At 47.8% G+C, this 17,311-nt stretch overlaps 1 long non-coding RNA gene across 1 annotated transcript in view; it reads right to left on the reverse strand.

The window, feature by feature from the left end:
- Positions 1 to 1,890: 1,890 nt before the first annotated feature.
- The window catches only part of LOC138580932 (uncharacterized), a 58,047-nt gene continuing 42,626 nt past the window's right edge, over positions 1,891 to 17,311 (reverse strand). The window contains exon 3 of the long non-coding RNA XR_011304377.1: positions 1,891 to 2,422. This is a non-coding gene — a long non-coding RNA (uncharacterized lncRNA). The remainder of the gene's footprint in view (positions 2,423 to 17,311) is intronic.

Raw genomic sequence — 17,311 nt, forward strand, 5'->3', positions numbered from 1 at the left:
ATTGAGGTTCTGAAATCTCTAAGAGTTATGATGGATTGGTTGTTTATGGAGCAGAGGGAACAAAACCTGAGGACTCTCAATTATTATCCAGTATACAGACTCTACAAAATGTATTTCACAAGACTGCAGAAACAGAGGTGTCGTCCTTAGGTAGGGGGCTAAGGCTCAACAAAATGGAGGTGGAGAGGCCTTGCAGGATGTTGGCATAGTAGGTTAGGGGACAGCATTGGATTGTGGATGTATGGGACATTGGGCTCCCAGATACCTGTATGTTTTGACCAAATTGCTCTGGGAGAAATTGAAGGCTGGCCAAGGGGGGTTCTGAATGAGCCGTCACCAAAGGCCTGGTCGTGGGAAAGCAGTGGGTGTGGACAGGCTGTCCTTCGAGTATTGTATGATTTGTATTGATATTGTACGTCATCACTTGATTGCCATGTATGAGGAGGCAACTGAGACAGGTCTCTTGCCTGCTCCATCTAGGGAGGTACTGATAACACTTCTTCCAAAGTGTGGCAAGTCCCCAATGGTCTGCTGTTCATATCGGCCTATGTCACTTTTAAACTTAGATAATAAGATTTTAGCAAAGCTGAAGTCAGCCCGATGGAATTTCTGGTCTTGCTCGACCAGGCTGGCTGGAGACAACTGTTTACTTTGTTGCACTAAGTGGGACCATCCCTCCTTGAGGTGGTGGTATCACTCGATGCCAAAATGACACTCGATTCTATTGAAAGAACGTTTCATTTTTCCGTGCTGTGAAGAATGAGATTGGGTTTAGTGCTTTTTTTTCGCTGATCTCATAGTGCAAGTTCCAGAGTTCGTACAAACAGTATTGTTTCAGGAGGGTTTGCCACAGGGAGGGTGTTGTGAACTTTGGAGAGCATTCCCATTGCAAACTAATCAAGGCAAATCCGAGATACTTCCTATTACTGAAGTGGCGTTAGGATAGAGCCAAAATATGTCTGGATTTTGGTGGCAAGAGCATTAGACAAAATATCTGGGAGTAACAACATGAATAGCAGTTACGCAACTTAGTAGGGTTGCTTATGGGGTGGCAATGGACAACTTTGAATAGTCAGCAGAGATATGGATCATGTTTCTTAGTGATATAGCCAGTTTTCTCTCATCAAGATGATTGTACTACCAAATTTGTATATCTTTTCCAGAATCTATTGGTTGTTCTTCTGAAGAATCGCTTTGTGAAAATGTGTTCCCTTCTTAAAAGATTCATTTGGATGGGGAAACAAACCAGGATACAGTGGCAGGTGTTAACACTGGTAAACGATATGGGGGAACTTAGCGTCTTGGACCTGGAGCTGCATTTTTTGAACATCCAGTCATCTCTAAAACTGAGGCAGTCCAGTTAGGCCAAGGACGTGGGCTGGCAAGGGCACCCTCAGGTGGGGTTGGTATTCTAAAGCAGGAAGAACTGCCGTCTCCAACCCCCTCACACCTCCATGAAGATGCTACAGAATAGAATGTGGGACAAGGGTGACACCTAAAGTCCAATGAGGAACTAGGAGTTAGGATGAGGCCTAAGCAGACAGGATAGTGCCAGCAAGTAAAAAGGACACAGAACCCCCCCCCACCACTGAGCCAGTATTGTATTCTCGACATTGCCCAGTGTCTGTGAGTAGGCTGACTTCATGCTACAGGCATCTTGACATCCAGGTTGATAGGGCTGGAAAGATTGCAAGCAGAGAGATGGAGCAGGGGAAGTGAAGAAGTAGTTCTGTCAAATCTAATATCAGCACTCTGAAGCAGTTCTCCTTCTGCATTATCTCAAATTCTGCAATCTTATGTTTGTAACATTTTGCAATCTTTTAAATAGAAATATGCCAAGTTCATCTGTGCATCTCCTTTAAACCGAAATGTGCAAATCTCTATGACACATTATGTATTAATTCATTTAATTCAGGCATTCTTTACAGAATGAAGCAGCTTGCTCAGTTGATCTCAAAGGTCGGTTCAGAGAGACAGAGTTGCAGGGTTGGGCCAAGTAATTGAGAGGATTTTCAGCCAGAAGAAATTCTTAACATTACTATGAAAATATTCCACAAACAGCATATTCTTTTATGGACAAAATGTAGTCTTTACAGGGTGACATTATTAGTTATCAAACATTGTCGAGTGTGCAGCAGTGTGAAATTCTAGAAGTAGCAGGCTTGTGTGTGAGGCTGACCAGATATAATATAAAGATATGGAAATCATCTAAATAATGGGGTGTTCAGGACCATTTGGGGAATCTGCGGATTTAGTCTTTTCTGCCTTCTAACGATTTTGTTGCCTTTTTAGTAGATATCCTCCTTCGATTCTTAGTAGTTGCAAAGATCCTCCGAACAGCATTTTACTGGATAGCCAATGGCCATGACCTCTTCTCGCAACGCCTCACAACCTTCCTTGGTTTGGCATTCCTGTATCAGAGCTGAGAATAACAATTCAAAAATGTCAACTTCTTGGAAAGATAAGCAGATCAACCAGTCATGATTCATAATGTTTAACAATAGCCGTTGGCAGCTTTATTCAATTTCATATTTTGTTTGTATTTTTGTGTTTTGCCATATAAACCAAACAACAAATATATGTATCGCAATACATTTAACATTATTTCTTATTTTATTGGACATTTGTATGCCGCCTATACACAAGTGTTTCCAAGCGCCACAAGACAAGTTGGGGGAAGGGGGAACATAGGAAACAAAGTAACAACAACACGGTTATATTGGCCTTGTGACAATCCTACCATGAAAATATATAATCAATATTTATAATGTCTAAAAATAGTGGCGCTTTTCCTCCAGTTTTCCTTTCAGTCACACCTGCAGAGTCTGGAGAATGCGGGATATGTTTATCGTAAATAATTGAAGGTATGCCTGAAATATACCTGAAATAAAAAATGTTGTGTGAAAGAGAAGTAGATAAACAAAAATATGAAGCATAGTTGCTTTAATACACCAACATATCAGTATTTCCACTACAGGTCAGACACACACGGCTATGATCATCAAGATTCCGTGTACAGCCCCAACCTCAGTTATTGAATGACACTCTTGAGATACTCAATGGGCGCCGGTTTTATATTCCAAGCAATAGGCAGCAGTTATTCCCAGAAAAATGCAGTGGGCAAGGTGCCACTAAGGTATGCTATGATGATCTAGGAACACAGCAAGTGTCACAGCATGTAAAGGGCATTTGTATTTATTTAAATTTCTTAAAAGCTTTCTCCAAAGCACAGAACAATTTGGCAAAAACAACACAATGGTAAATGATACAATGAACTACAATTCTGACCATCGAAGATGGGAGGTTGGTGGCACATTTCAGTGATTAGAGAGGGCAGAAACAAGGTGAGCTTTAGGACGAGTTTGGAAAATGTGCAGGAAGGAGGAGCAGATAGAGTAATGCAGAGTTCCAGTGACTGGGGGCAAGTAGCTGAAAGAGCGGAAACAGGAGGAAGAACAAGGGGGTTTAAGGACAGAGAGTAAGAGCTCATTCTGAGAACGCACGGAGCGTGAGGGGAAGTAAAGGGATATTAGGAGGAAAGGTAGAGAGGAGCGAGAAGTGAAAGAGGATGCAGGCATCAAAGGGAAGAAGAGATATAGATAGCAGAGAGAAGGTAATAGAGAAACAGTGAGAAAGAGAAAAGCAAAGGCGAGCGGATGAGTTATAGCCAGAGCGGAGGGGAGCAAGATGGGAAGCTGGAAGTCCAAGGAGAAAGTGAGAGCAATAGTCAATGCGAGAAAACAGGAGAAAGGTGATGAGAGGTTTCGTAACATGAAAAGAAAGATAATAACGGGCGCAGTGGATATTATATAGAAAGTCGTGACGGGAACGGGCAGTGTTTAAAATACAAAGAGTTAAGAAAGGGAAGGGTCAAGGGCTATGCCTAAGTTGTGGGGAGATGAGGAGAATGGGATGGAAAAGGAGGGGGGAAAGGAAAAAGAGGAGGAATGGTGGCGGTGGGAAAAAAAGAGGAGCTTGGTTTTTGAGTGGTTGAGATGGAGAAAGTGGGAGGACCTCTAGGGCTGTATAGGAGAAAACAGTTCGAGACAGTAGAAAGAAGTGAATCATTAAAAAGATTTGCGTGTCGTTGGCATAGAAGTGGTAGGATAAGTTATAAGAGGAGAGAGAGGGATAGTATAGGGGCAGAAGAGGACAGGGCCAAGTACAGAGCCTTGGGGGACACCATAAGCATACTCAAGGCCCACCTCAGTCACGGGTGGCTCAGGGTCGCCCCCGTTTCCTATTTCTTTGGTTTTGTCACCGCTTGACAGCAAAGAAAACAAATTATCTGGTGTCGGAGGTCAGAATCGCCATTAATTGCTTGACCAGTGCATTTTAAAGAACAAATCGGAAATAAAACTGGCAGTTCGGTAAACATGAAATCTCAGCATTAATCACCCAGCCTGCTGAGCTACCTTTCCAGCTTTGTCTGCAAAGCCATATCACCAAACTTGACAAAAATAATTAAACATTGATGTTGTTTCGTTTCCAAAACTTTATTCGGTATAAACCTTTAGCAGCATTCAATACAGGATTATAAAAAAAGAATTTTAAACACTTCTAAAAAATTACATTAAGATAAAACGAGCCCCGGGGGCTTTGCCCAACCAGTAATGCCCCCCCCCGAGTTCTATTGCTACAATATACTATTTCGGATATCTTGTTTTAATATTCATAATTGATGAGTTTTTTCTGGTCAGGCCAGAAGTCTGGGGGGGCCTCAGAGACCCCCCTTCTAGTCCTAGAACACCCACCTCCCTTCCCACCATGGCGGAGCTCCTGCTGAAGAAGACCTTCTCCAGGCTGCAGGGCAAGGACTGGCTGAAGTGCAAGATATCTGACATCAAAGAGCGGGGTAAGTCACCAACAAGAACCCGGGAGTGCGGGAACGCGCCTAGAAACCCAGAAGGGGTCGGCTAAAGCAGCGCGAGGCCACCAGCAGTACCGTGAGCTACATGGAAAGTTTTGTGGAGTGGGGGTAAGCTTCTTTGAGGATATCAGCAATGGGGTGCGCAGTAACACTGCACCAAGTGCGGCTGGAGGTGGGGGTATTCCAGGTTATGATATGGTGATGTGAGGATCTCCGGAGTTGATAAGGCGCTATGTGCACAACGAGAGGACATAAGTAGTTGCTTGGAGGATGTAGGCAGCTGGTAATATCCCTCTGATCAAATCACAAATGGGTGGAGTTTTTCTGCAATGGGTAAGGTTGAAGGGACACAAATAACTAGAAAGGCGCTGTGTGGACATCAGCTGTTAGTAAAGCACAGCGCAGCGATGTACGAGAGACTAAAGCGCTCTGAAACCTCTGACTTCAAAACCACTACCTTAGAAAGGTCTTTCCACCTCCAAACGGCTTCAACTGGACTGAGAGAAACGTGCAGCTTCTCAAAACAGCACAATAGGCACTCATTCCGTCTGCCTGAGGCTGCCTACACAGGCGGCGTGTCTCCCTCACAGGCTCCTGCTGCAAATTTGAGCGGGTGTCACGCCCCCGCCCCCAACCCCACACTCGTATCACCTACCTGGCGCTTCCCGCTATCATGCTTTCCACCCACATCAGCAGGGGAGGCACGGCAGGCGGGATACCACGGCGGGCAGACCCACCTCTCTTCGCCCCTTTCCGCGATGGCGGTTGCCATGGCGCCTCCTCCACACCCGGCAATACCAGCATACCGCGTAACGCGCACGAGCGGTCACGCGATGCGTCACGTGACTCCGCTCACAGCTTCAAAAGAAGCCAGCAAATGCAGCGCGTCGCTTCACAGCTACTTCTTCTGGAGGACTGCTAGGCGTTACTCTCTGCATTTTGTTACTATCCTTACCTCGACCACGGAACGTTTTCTTGGCTTTGCATTTGGATTCCCTTTGGACTTTGGCGCGCTCTCTGACTCCCCAGATCATCTTGTCCTCTGTTTGGACACTGGACTTGGCTCTGGATTGCCCTCCTGTTCCCCAGTTCTTGAACCACGGATTGCTTTGAAGATTTGCCACAGATCACATTCTTGCTTCACTCAGGTGTTTTCCGGAGTGCCAACTGCATTATCCCAGCCTGCTGTTGGTTCCCCCTGCTGTATGTGTAGGTCTCCTACCTATTCTACCACCCTTTAGGTAAGCTGGTGTCACTGTACCTTGTTTGCTCCCCTTGCCAATTGTTTTGGGTGTTTCCCTGATTCTAACCCTTTGCCTTAAAGCACTCAGGGGTCCTTCCGGCGTTCCCGGTACCAGGCTGACAACGACACTCCACACCTGTGGCCTCAAGGATTGCTAGGGCAGTTACATTTTACCTGCTTGAGCGGTACTTGGGGACAGAGGCATTACATAACTGCACGACCATCAAGTCTGACCCCTCGAGATAGAACAGACTGTGAAGCCTTGTGGTCGTCCAGTTATGGATACCTCAGCCGGGGACCCTGTGACTGCTTTAATGCAAGCAGTGACATCACTCAGGGCCGACACGGCAGCTGCTACCGCTACTCTTCGCACTGACATGGCCACTGCCACTACTGCGTTGCACCACCACCTTGATTCCTTGCAAAGTTCACGCCACCCCTTGCCTGTAGACGCCGAATTTGGTGATGCTGCTGCACCCCAAAACCCAACTCCTGTCACACCGCCCACCTTGCCGGCCACGCCTGTGGTGGTTCAAACCCCCTTCCCTCTGGCAGCCCCTGAGAGATACCAGGGTGACCCAAAGAAATACCGTACCTTTATAAACCAATGCAAACTGCACTTTCTGGGTCGGCCCCAGGCTTTTCCTGATTCAGTATCAAAGGCGGCCTTTCTTCTTTCCCATCTATCAGGTGTGGCAGCCACGTGGGCCAACCCGTTGTTGGAGGGCGACCATCCTGCCTGTACGATTTTGAGCTGTTAACCCAGGAAATGGCCAAAGTTTTCAACACCAAAATCAAAGCACAATCCAGAGATATGGAACTCCTAGATCTCACTCAAGGCCGCTCAACTCTCATTGAGTACATCACCAAGTTTAACCAGCTCTCTGCCGAGACCTCCTGGCCAGAAAATAAAAAGGCAGTGATATACTATCGGGGCTTGTGTGGTTCCATGAAAGACGCTTTGTCGGTGGTGCCCTCCCTTCCCGCGGTCTATGCTGACTTGGTTGACCTGACGTTGCAGGTCGACGCTAGACGAGCAGAACGTAGGGTGGAGGCAGGATTATCTCATACCCCATCATCAACCACGTCCGACACCTCATCCGAACCCATGCAGATCGGCGGGGTACGCAGCCCCATTACTCATGCCAAACGAGAGCGCAGAAGAACAGACAATGCCTGCTTCTACTGTGGTCTCAATGGTCATTTTGTAAAGGAGTGTCCCCGTCGCCCAAGGAACAAGAACCCGGGTTTTACGAAGACTCGCCCTTGAGATCAGGGGTTGGGGCGAGTCCTATATGAAATCCCTCTGATCCTGCTTTTGGTCCCGTCCGGCCTGTGGTGGACAGGCGTCCTTGAACCTTACTGCTGGCATCTCCCATGCATTACGAATAGTGATCGATTCCGGAGCTATAGGCTGCTTTATTGACATAGCCCTGGCCAGCTCGTTGAATCTACCGTTGGTTACAAAAAAACACCCTGAACCAGTCCATGCAGTGGATGGGACATCCCTTTGCTTCTGGAACAATCATGCAACAGACAGCCCCATTGGAATTAGTCATACAGGGAGACCATATATTTTGATCTCATAGCCACACCTCAGTTCAAAGTCATCCTGGGCATCCCTTGGCTAAAGAAGCACAACCCTCTGATTAACTGGGGCACAGGTCAGGTCTCCTTCGAATCAGAGACGTGCCAATACTACTGCCTGCTCGAGACACCTCGGGTTTCCAGCCCCGCAGACATCCTTGGAGTAGTCGCTTCCTTGGCCATAGAGGACAGTTCCGATACCCAGGACACGCACATGGTAGGGGCAATCACGGGTAACATACCTCCTGAGTACCATGATTTCCGGGCTGTGTTCGACAAAGCGTTTGCGGAATGCCTACCTCCGCATCGGCCGTACGATTGTCCCATTGATTTAGTCCCTGATGCTCCAATCCCAAAGGGCCGGATCTACTCCTTGACCCAGACGGAAGAACAAGTCCTGCAAGAGTATATACAGCAGGCTCTACGTTTGGGTCACATTCGCCCGTCGACATCCCCAGCTGCGAGTCCTATATTCTTCGTTCCGAAGAAGGAAGGGGATCTCCGCCCCTGCATTGACTATAGGCTCTTGAACGCCATCACGGTAAAAAAACATTATCCCATACCCCTCATTACCCTGTTGTTAGACAGGCTTACTCATGCCACAATCTACACCAAATTGGATCTCCGCGGGGCGTACAATCTCATACGCATGCGTGACGGAGACGAGTGGAAGACGGCCTTCTGCTCGTGACAAGGACTATTTCATTATACAGTCATGCCGTTTGGCTTCTGCAATGCTCCTGCTACGTTTCAGCGCTTCATGGATGACATATTCAGCGACATCCTGAACGCTTACGTGGTAGTGTACTTAGATGACATACTGGTTTTCTCCTCCTCCCTCGATGAACACGTCATGCATGTTAGGGAAGTGCTGGTACGGCTCCAAGCCAACGCACTATTCGTTAAACCCGAAAAGTGTCTTTTTCACACCAATCAGGTCGAGTTCTTGGGGTTCCATATCTCTCCCGGGGGTCTGTCTATGAACCAATCCAAAGTCCGGGCGATCAACGAATGGCCGATCCAGGCCAATCTCAAGCAGTTACAGTCATTTCTGGGTTTCGCTAGCTTTTACCGACGGTTCATTGCTGGGTTCTCCTCTATTTTGGCACCGCTCACTGCTCTCACTAGCCCCCTCATCCCCTATGTCTGGTCCATGGCACAACAAGACGCTTTTGACTCCCTGAAAACTATGTTCACCACTGCTCCGGTGTTGCAGCACCCCGACCTTGAGCTCCCATTCGTTCTCGAGGCAGATGCCTCTTCCTATGCACTAGGTGCTGTATTGTCCCAACCCTGTCCTACCACTGGCCGTTTGCATCCGGTAGCATTTCACTCACGTAAATTTACAGCAACCGAATTGCACTACACGGTTACGGAAAAAGAGCTACTGGCCATTAAGGACACACTATAAGTCTGGAGACACCACCTCTTGGGTGCAAAACATCAGACTGTGGTGTTCTCCGATCACAAGAACCTCCAGGACCTTGCCTCCCTGAAATGTACAAACAGCCGACAGGTAGATTGGCACCTCTTCTTTGCCGCGTTCGATTTCGTGGTCAAACACAGACCCGGTGTGGGGCACGGGAAAGCAGATGCCCTGTCTCGTTCTACTGGGGGGGAAACCTCCCATCATTCCCTGACACCTTATTGGGTAAGAATCATGTGGTTTGTGTCTGCACACCGTCACCTTCCTTGTTGTCCACCATACGGCAGTGGGTCTCCCAATATCCACAATCACTAACAGAATGGGATCCGGTTATGCAGGATGGGCTGCCTTTCGTACACGGGAAGCTCTTCCTTCCAACAAGTGAAACTAGGAATCAGGCGTTAGACTGGTCTCATGATGCTGCCATCAATGGTCACCACGGGCAACATCGCACTCTTGACCTCCTCAAACACTGGTGTTGGTGGCCAACTATGAAACTTGATGTGCAGAACTATGTCAATACCTGTTCGTTTGTGCCCAGGGCAAATCACGCAGGGGCTGACCCTTGGGTCTTCTTCTCCCTCTCCCTGTTCCCCCACGGCCTTGGCATACGGTCTCAATGGACCTGATCACCGATCTACCGCGTACACAAGGTTTCGATACCATTTGGGTCGTCGTTGACTCCTATACCAAACTGGCACGTTTCATACCGTGCAAGGGGGTACCCTCAGCCCCAGTCTTGGCTAAGCATTTCTTTAGGTATGTGTTCTGTCTTTTTGGCTTGCCCCATGTTTTGGTCTCCGATCGTGGCACGCAATTTACCTCCCGATTCTGGCGGGCCCTCACCTCTCTGGTAGGTATTGACAAACATTAGAGCAGTATCTACGCTGTCTGACACTGCAGTACCAAGACTTGTGGCTCAACCTGTTGCATCTCGCTGAGTTCGCCTATAACAATACACTGCACTCTGCTACTGGGTTCTCGCCTTTCTTCGCCCTCTATGGCCAACATCCCTGTACTCTCCCCATTCCGGATTTCTCCTCTTCCGATACCCCCGCCGCCTCTGCCTGTGCGCGGGATATGGTTTTGGTCCATGCCCAAATGTTGGTCCACCTGCGCGAGGCACAGGCCTCCATGAAGACTGCTGCTGACAGGAGGAGGGCGGATGCCCCTGTTTACAGGGTGGGGGACCGGGTTTGGCTCTCTACCTGCCATTTGCACATCCCTGGCTGTCGCAAGCTGCTTCCTCGTTTTGTGGGTCCGTATGGGGTGGTCAAGGTCCTGAACCCGGTGCGTTGCGCCTGGCGGTGCCCCCCGCCTGGCGGATCCACCCGGTGTTCCACGTCTCCCTGCTTAAGCCATGCCCTGGCCCTACCCGGTTGGTTGCCCCTCCTGCCCCGGTCTCTGTCTCATCCCCTGATGTGTTTGAGGTACGGGCTATTCTGGGTTCCCGCATGCATAGGGGTGGGTTGCAGTATCTGGTGGACTGGCTGGGTTACGGTCCTAAGGACTGCTCTTGGGTTGCTTCCTGGGATGTTCATGCTCCTCGTTTGTTGGCCCGGTTTCACCGTGACCATCCTTCCAGCCCACGCGGTCGTGGGCCTTTAGGGGGGGCTCTGTCACGCCCCCGGACTCGCGCCCAACCCCACACTCGTATCACCTACCTGGTGCTTCCCGCTATCATGCTTTCCACCCACATCAGCAGGGGAGGCACGGCAGACGGGATACCACGGCGGGCAGACCCGCCTCTTTTCGCCCCTTTACGCGATGGCGGTTGCCATGGCGCCTCCTCCACACCCGGCAATACCAGCATACCAGGAAGCGCCGGCAACACCAATCGCTGGCCGCGTTGCGCTCCGCGTAATGCGCACGAGCAGTCACGCGATGCGTCACGTGACTCCGCTCGCAGCTTCAAAAGAAGCCAGCAAATGCAGCGCATCGCTTCACAGCTACTTCTTCTGGAGGACTGCTACGCGTTACTTTCTGCATCTTGTTACTATCCTTACCTCGACCACGGAACGTTTTCTTGGCTTTGCATTTGGATTCCCTTTGGACTTTGGCGCGCTCTCAGACTCCCCGGATCATCTTGACCTCTGTTTGGACACTGGACTTAGCTCTGGATTGCCCTCCTGTTCCCCAGTTCTTGAACCACGGATTGCTTTGAAGATTTGCCACAGATCACGTTCTTGCTTCACTCAGGTGTTTTCCGGAGTGCCAACTGCATCATCTCAGCCTGCTGTTGGTTCCCCCTGCTGTATGTGTAAGTCTCCTACCTATTCTACCACCCTTTAGGTAAGCTGGTGTCACTGTACCTTGTTTGCTCCCCTTGCCAATTGTTTTGGGTGTTTCCCTGATTCTAACCCTTTGCCTTACAGCACTCAGGGGTCCTTCCGGCGTTCCCGGTACCAGGCTGACAACGACACTCCACACCTGTGGCCTCAAGGATTGCTAGGGCAGTTAAATTTTACCTGCTCGAGCGGTACTTGGGGACGGAGGCATTACATAACTGCACGACCATCAAGTCTGACCCCTCGAGAACAGCGGGGCATCCTCCATCCAGCCTGCTGCCCTCAGCCACCTGCAGCACCATCAAGCGACTAACCGGGCAGCCAGGCCTAGACTCCATCTCACAGGCTTGCACTGATCTGTAGCCACCGGCTGGCGGCCCCCCTTCTCTTTCCTGCTACTGGATGCTCCTTAACACTTCCATACTGCCTGCTTTGGAGCGGGTCATCAAATGGCAAAGAGCTAAGGGACAGCCTCAAGCCTTTCCTCCAGCATCTTTGCCACTTCACCTTTGAGCTATTGCTTTGCTGTGTCCTGCTACTGTGACTACCAACTACGCCTTTGCTAAGCCTCTCCCTCACCATGCACTGCTCCTACTATTTTTTCCTTTCTCTTCTACTTTTCTCTTCCTTCTTCTCTGCTCAAAACTAATTCAACTCTCTTCCTATCCCCATCATCTCTTTTCCGCATCGCTACCCCTCTTCTTGCTCACCTACTCACAAAACCTCCAACCCTAATCTTCATCACACTTCCTCTTTTTGCATCTACCTCCACCATCTCGTTACTTCTCAGACTCAACATCAGCATGCTTCTACAACTCTCCTTATATTGCTCTTTGGAATGCACAATCTGTCTTCCTTCACCTCTGAATTCCCTCTTTGCATTCTCCTTCTCTTGACCTCATTACCCTTTACAGAAACCTGGATTTCTCTCTCAGCAACCCTTGCTGCCCTTCACATCCATCCCTACACCTTCACCCACCGTTCCCATTCAACTGGTAGGAGGGGTGCTGTAGGACTGTTTGCATCTTTCAAACTTCCTACCTCTCCTACTACTCCCCTATCTCCCGCTAGTTCCACCTCTTTCAAATACACTATCTCCACAATCACTGCTCCCGATGGCATTCATATTATATCTCTCTATCGGCCACCTGGTCCCACTGGTCAATTTTATTGACCACTTCTCCCATCTAATTGACTCCCTTCCTCCCCATCATCACCTCATTGTCACTGGTGACTTTAACCTCCCTGCCCTCGCCATTCTTCTACACAATTACTTTAGCTCTCTTACCCTTAAACACTTGCTCTCTTCTGTCTGCTCTCTGCCCACCCATTCAAATGGTAACTCCTTTGACCTTATTCACACTTCCTCTAAACTCTCCACCTCTAATATCTCCACCGCTCCTTCTCCCTCTTATCATTCATCGTCTTTGCCTCAGTCTCCATTCCTACTTCCACCCCACTCTCTCTACCACTTGCATTACCAAGTGCAAGCTCCCCTCCTCCAAATTCCCTATCTACCTCTCTGACCTACACCACTCGCTCTCTTCCGATGCAAAATTCACCATTTGATCCACTGATAAAGCCTTCGGTGACTTTAATGCTGCTCTTAATGCTCCCTTCTCCTCTCAACTGCCTCTTGTTACATTCAGTCCTATGCCCCCCTCCATAGCTTTGGATTACACCTACCATCCCCACCCTGAAAACAACACTGAGAAAAAACATTTGCACTTGGCAAAGATCTAGACACTCCTCAGATCTCCAACTGTACCTGATTGCTCTTCGAAACTACTCCTCTGCTCTCGAGTCTGCCAAACGTGACTTCTATGTCTCGTTCATTTTTTCTCAATCCCCTCAACCTAGGCGCCTTCAAAAATCTCTCGACTCAATTCTCTCACCTCCTAAACCCTCCTCCATCTCCTCTTTCTGCTAACGGCCTAGCACTCTACTTTGCTTCATAAAATTCCAAAATACAAAATACCCTCGCAAAATACCTTCTATTACCCACCTCTCCTGCGACAATGTCTTCCTTTGCCCCCACTTATCCTGATGAGATTCTTGACCTTCTCCTCAGGGCTAACCCTTCATGTGTCCCCATAAACCCTCTACCCCCACACATAGTCAAACTCATTGCTCCCAGTGTTACGCCATATCTCACTTCCCTCTTCCTCTCCTCTCTTGACAGTGCCACTTTTCCATCATCCTACAAGTCGGTTACTGTCATCCCCATCCCTAAGAAACATGGCCTAGATCCCAACTGTACCGCCAACTTGCATACTGTCTCGCTTATTCCTCAATATTCCAAAATTCTAAAGCATGTAGTTTTCAACTGACTCTCAGTTCCTTGACACACACAACCTCCGGGATTTTCTTAGAACCTCCTCCACTTGCCGGTTCTTTTATCATGCTCTACTGTCCTTGTCCCTGGCTCATGTTTCTACCTCCCCTGCATCATCTGGTCTTACATCCACGTCCTCTCACCCATTGTTAAGGATACTGGTCCTCCGCTCTGTAAATCAATGTTAAAAAACGTTTTGCAAGCATTTTTGGTATCAGGTAATATTATCGCCACCAAAAATATCGCCGTACATATGGTCGTCGGGAATATATTAAAAATATATTAAAAATATATGGGGGCTGCGGGGGTGTCCCCCGCAGGTTCCATGGGGTAATATTGCCGCAAAAATATGGCAACATTTTTGTATGGCTAGATTTTTGCGGCGATATTATCACATGGAACTGCATTTTTGTGTCAGAAATGCATTGTTTTCCCTGTCATTTTCATTAAATAAATATAAAGGGTGTGATGATGCACAGGGTGCGTATGTTCTATTAGATAATGGAGACAAGTTCAACAGCAAACATGGAGTCCATTGCTCCACCCAGGGGGTTCCACTGAAGCGACCCATGTGGGACCTGCTCTGGTTACCAGTGAAATCCAACCAAGCACTGTGCTCTCTTCATTCATCTTCCGTGTTGAGTGGAATCTGCCAGGAGGAATGCCACTTCTCAACCAAGACCCACCTCAGAATGTATATGAGAGGCCTTCCAGCAAAGTTGAAAAATTAACCGTTACTTTTTGTCCTCATTTGTCTCGATTTTTCTCAATTTTATCCCTGTCAAGGGTGAGTGAGATGTGTTGTGTCCAGTGGTCGAAGTGGGCGGGAGCGGTTAGGAGCGGTTAGGAGCGGTTCTCCTCTACTTTTTAAAATTTCGTTTTACTGTTCCTATAGTTTTATTTTCAAAAGAAACCGTTCCGGAATGGTTTAGTTTTAAAATAAAAGTATGGGAAGAAATTGAAACTTGCACTTCAATGCACTGCACTGAACATTCCCTTAAACAGCAGGCGCAAGTGTTTGGGGGTTTGTATTGCATGTCGGAGGGGTGTGGCAATGGGTTTTGTGGGAGCGGGGATAGGCCAGCAGGGAACATAGTTCCACTTCTTTTTGTACACTTCGACCACTGGTTGCGTCACACTTTCCTAATCCTGGTTTCATGGAAACCCGTGCAAAATGTGTTGGTTATGAGTGTTCGATGACTGTTGGAGGTCGGCTGTTCTTCTGTCACCCTTCATCGCAGTCACTGGCCTCGCACTCTCTTCTTCTTTCACATAAGTTCAATAAACAAACATTATTTTGCTATTATTTTTGACTTCCATGCCTTTCTCTCTATACTGCTGCATGGCAGCTCTGGCTAGAGTGGAGGTAGAAAAAAGAGAAGTAACGAAGGACAAGGGTCTAATCTCAGGACCAAAGGAAATTGTGGAAAACAATATTACAAAGAAGGGGACAACCTGAGCACAATTGATAACATAATACTACAAGTGTAACATATTAGGCATATCTTTTATAGTTTAGAATAATCTTCTGATGGCTGGAAGCCAGCAACCGCTGTATGCAAAATAGTACGTAACATTCTTAAAACAGGTCAAGGCTACCGTAATTTGAAAATGACAGTGGGCCTCATTATGAGTATGCCGGTCAGGTTACCGGACCGCAATACTCCGAGTTCTGCAGGTGGGTGCCGTCCTGCCTGCCAGGTCTGACCTGGCGGGCGGAATGGCTCCCGCTGGCAGACTTTGACAGAAGCACCGGCACCATTATTAATGGTGCCAGTGCTTCCATCCTCTCAATTCCCATTGAGTCCTAGTGGACTCGAATGGGAATGGAGAATAATTTTTTCCAGCGCTTGGCTTTGGGGGAATTACCAGGACTGCCGGGGTGTAATTATCTTGTGTTCATTAAGGATTTAACCCAGGAGAACAGGAATCTACCGGCATGTTACCACTTATTAGAGTCCCCAATGTTGGCTATTAAGGGTATTTTATTAGGCTTGGCCAAGCGCTGTGAGAGATGGCGGCTTAGCTCCATTGCTCCGCTATGAGCCTAGGGTACGGAGGCCTAGGTACAGTCAAGCCATTAATTTCTTTGTGGCCTCTCTCGAAGAATAAAAGGTCTTGGGGGCGAAATTGCAAATGTTTACTTTAAAGGCAGCTCCTCGTATTTATCTGTACTGCGGGAGCGAGCGGCTCCAAGACAGCGTATGAGCGTGGGAGGGCAGCGGCAGTACAGGCCATGGGGTGCTGACGTACTTCGGTCAAGTGTGCGCTCCTCGCAAATAACGCTTCAGAAGGAAAGCTTTTCTTCCTCATACCCCAGAGGTGACGTTTATATATTTCTTATTTGTATACCCTCCTCAAGTGGTGTCTGTCGGTACCTGTCGGAGTTGTATTTATTAAAGCGGCAAGTTTACTTTTTCTTCACATCTATTCCCCCTGGTGGCGTTTGATGGTACCTACATGTGTTACTTTTATTAACAAAGGAGCAAGTGCATTATTTCCTGGGAATATACATTTTTCAATAAAGTTCCTTCATCTCTTTACGCAAATGTACCTCCATTTTCAAAAGACCGGCCTATATACCATCTGAAGCACTGCCATCTTATATTGTGACATCCTCTAGAAAAAAGCCAAAATAAAGAGCCACCTTCTACATCATCCAATACGTTTAAGCACCCTAAAAGTGATTCTGCACCGCTGAAAGAGGAAATATTGGAACCAACTATGCAAACTATTTTAATGGAACTTCGAGCTTTAAAACCTTTCATGGAGACTACTAATAGCAAGTTACAGCAACTGGATGATAAATGGTCATTGTTTGAGTCCAGAATATCAGAAGTAGAGCGAAGAGTTGGTGACACAGAGTATTATTCTAACAGAGTGGTGGCAGTGGAGACTGCAGTTAAAACCCTTCAGAACCAACCTGAACAGGTAGAAAAATGGAATTGAAGGAATGACCTTCGCATTGTTGGTCTTCCTGAAGGTGTGGAGAAGGATAACCCTATTTTATTTCTGAACACCATGTTCCCTAAGCTCCTGGACCTTTCAGCATCATTACAACTCAACATCCAAAGAGCTCATCCTGTGGGCCTTCCTAACTCTATTCGCAACCCAGGTAGCTCTTTCAGAACTCTGATTTTGGCTCTGTTGGATTATTCACCTATTCAGGTGATAGTAAATAAAGTGAAACAAGTCAAGCAACTAATATGGGGTGGCAGAAGAATATATATTTCACAAGATGTTTCCAACGCCACCACCGCAAGGAAGGAACTTCTCACTGTTAGGCCCTGCTAGAGGCAACTAAATGCTAAATATGGAATTATCCATCCAGGAATTATGAAGGTCACTTTGAAAGGTCATACAGCTACCTTTGAAAATCCAAAGGACCTCAGACAGTTTATTCAAGCTTATAAGACGGAAGAAATGTACACCTCACTTTCTCCCCCGCAACAACCCGACTGATATGCTTCTGTACTTGGTCTCCATGGTTGAATAACACATGATCTACTGGATGTGCGCTGGAGATGATCTCCTCTTATCCGGCTCTACACCTTTGCAGTTC

Source organism: Ambystoma mexicanum, chromosome 3p (genome assembly GCF_040938575.1).
Source record: "Ambystoma mexicanum isolate Mex_15411 chromosome 3p, UKY_AmexF1_1, whole genome shotgun sequence".
NCBI classification, from domain to species: Eukaryota; Metazoa; Chordata; class Amphibia; order Caudata; family Ambystomatidae; genus Ambystoma; species Ambystoma mexicanum.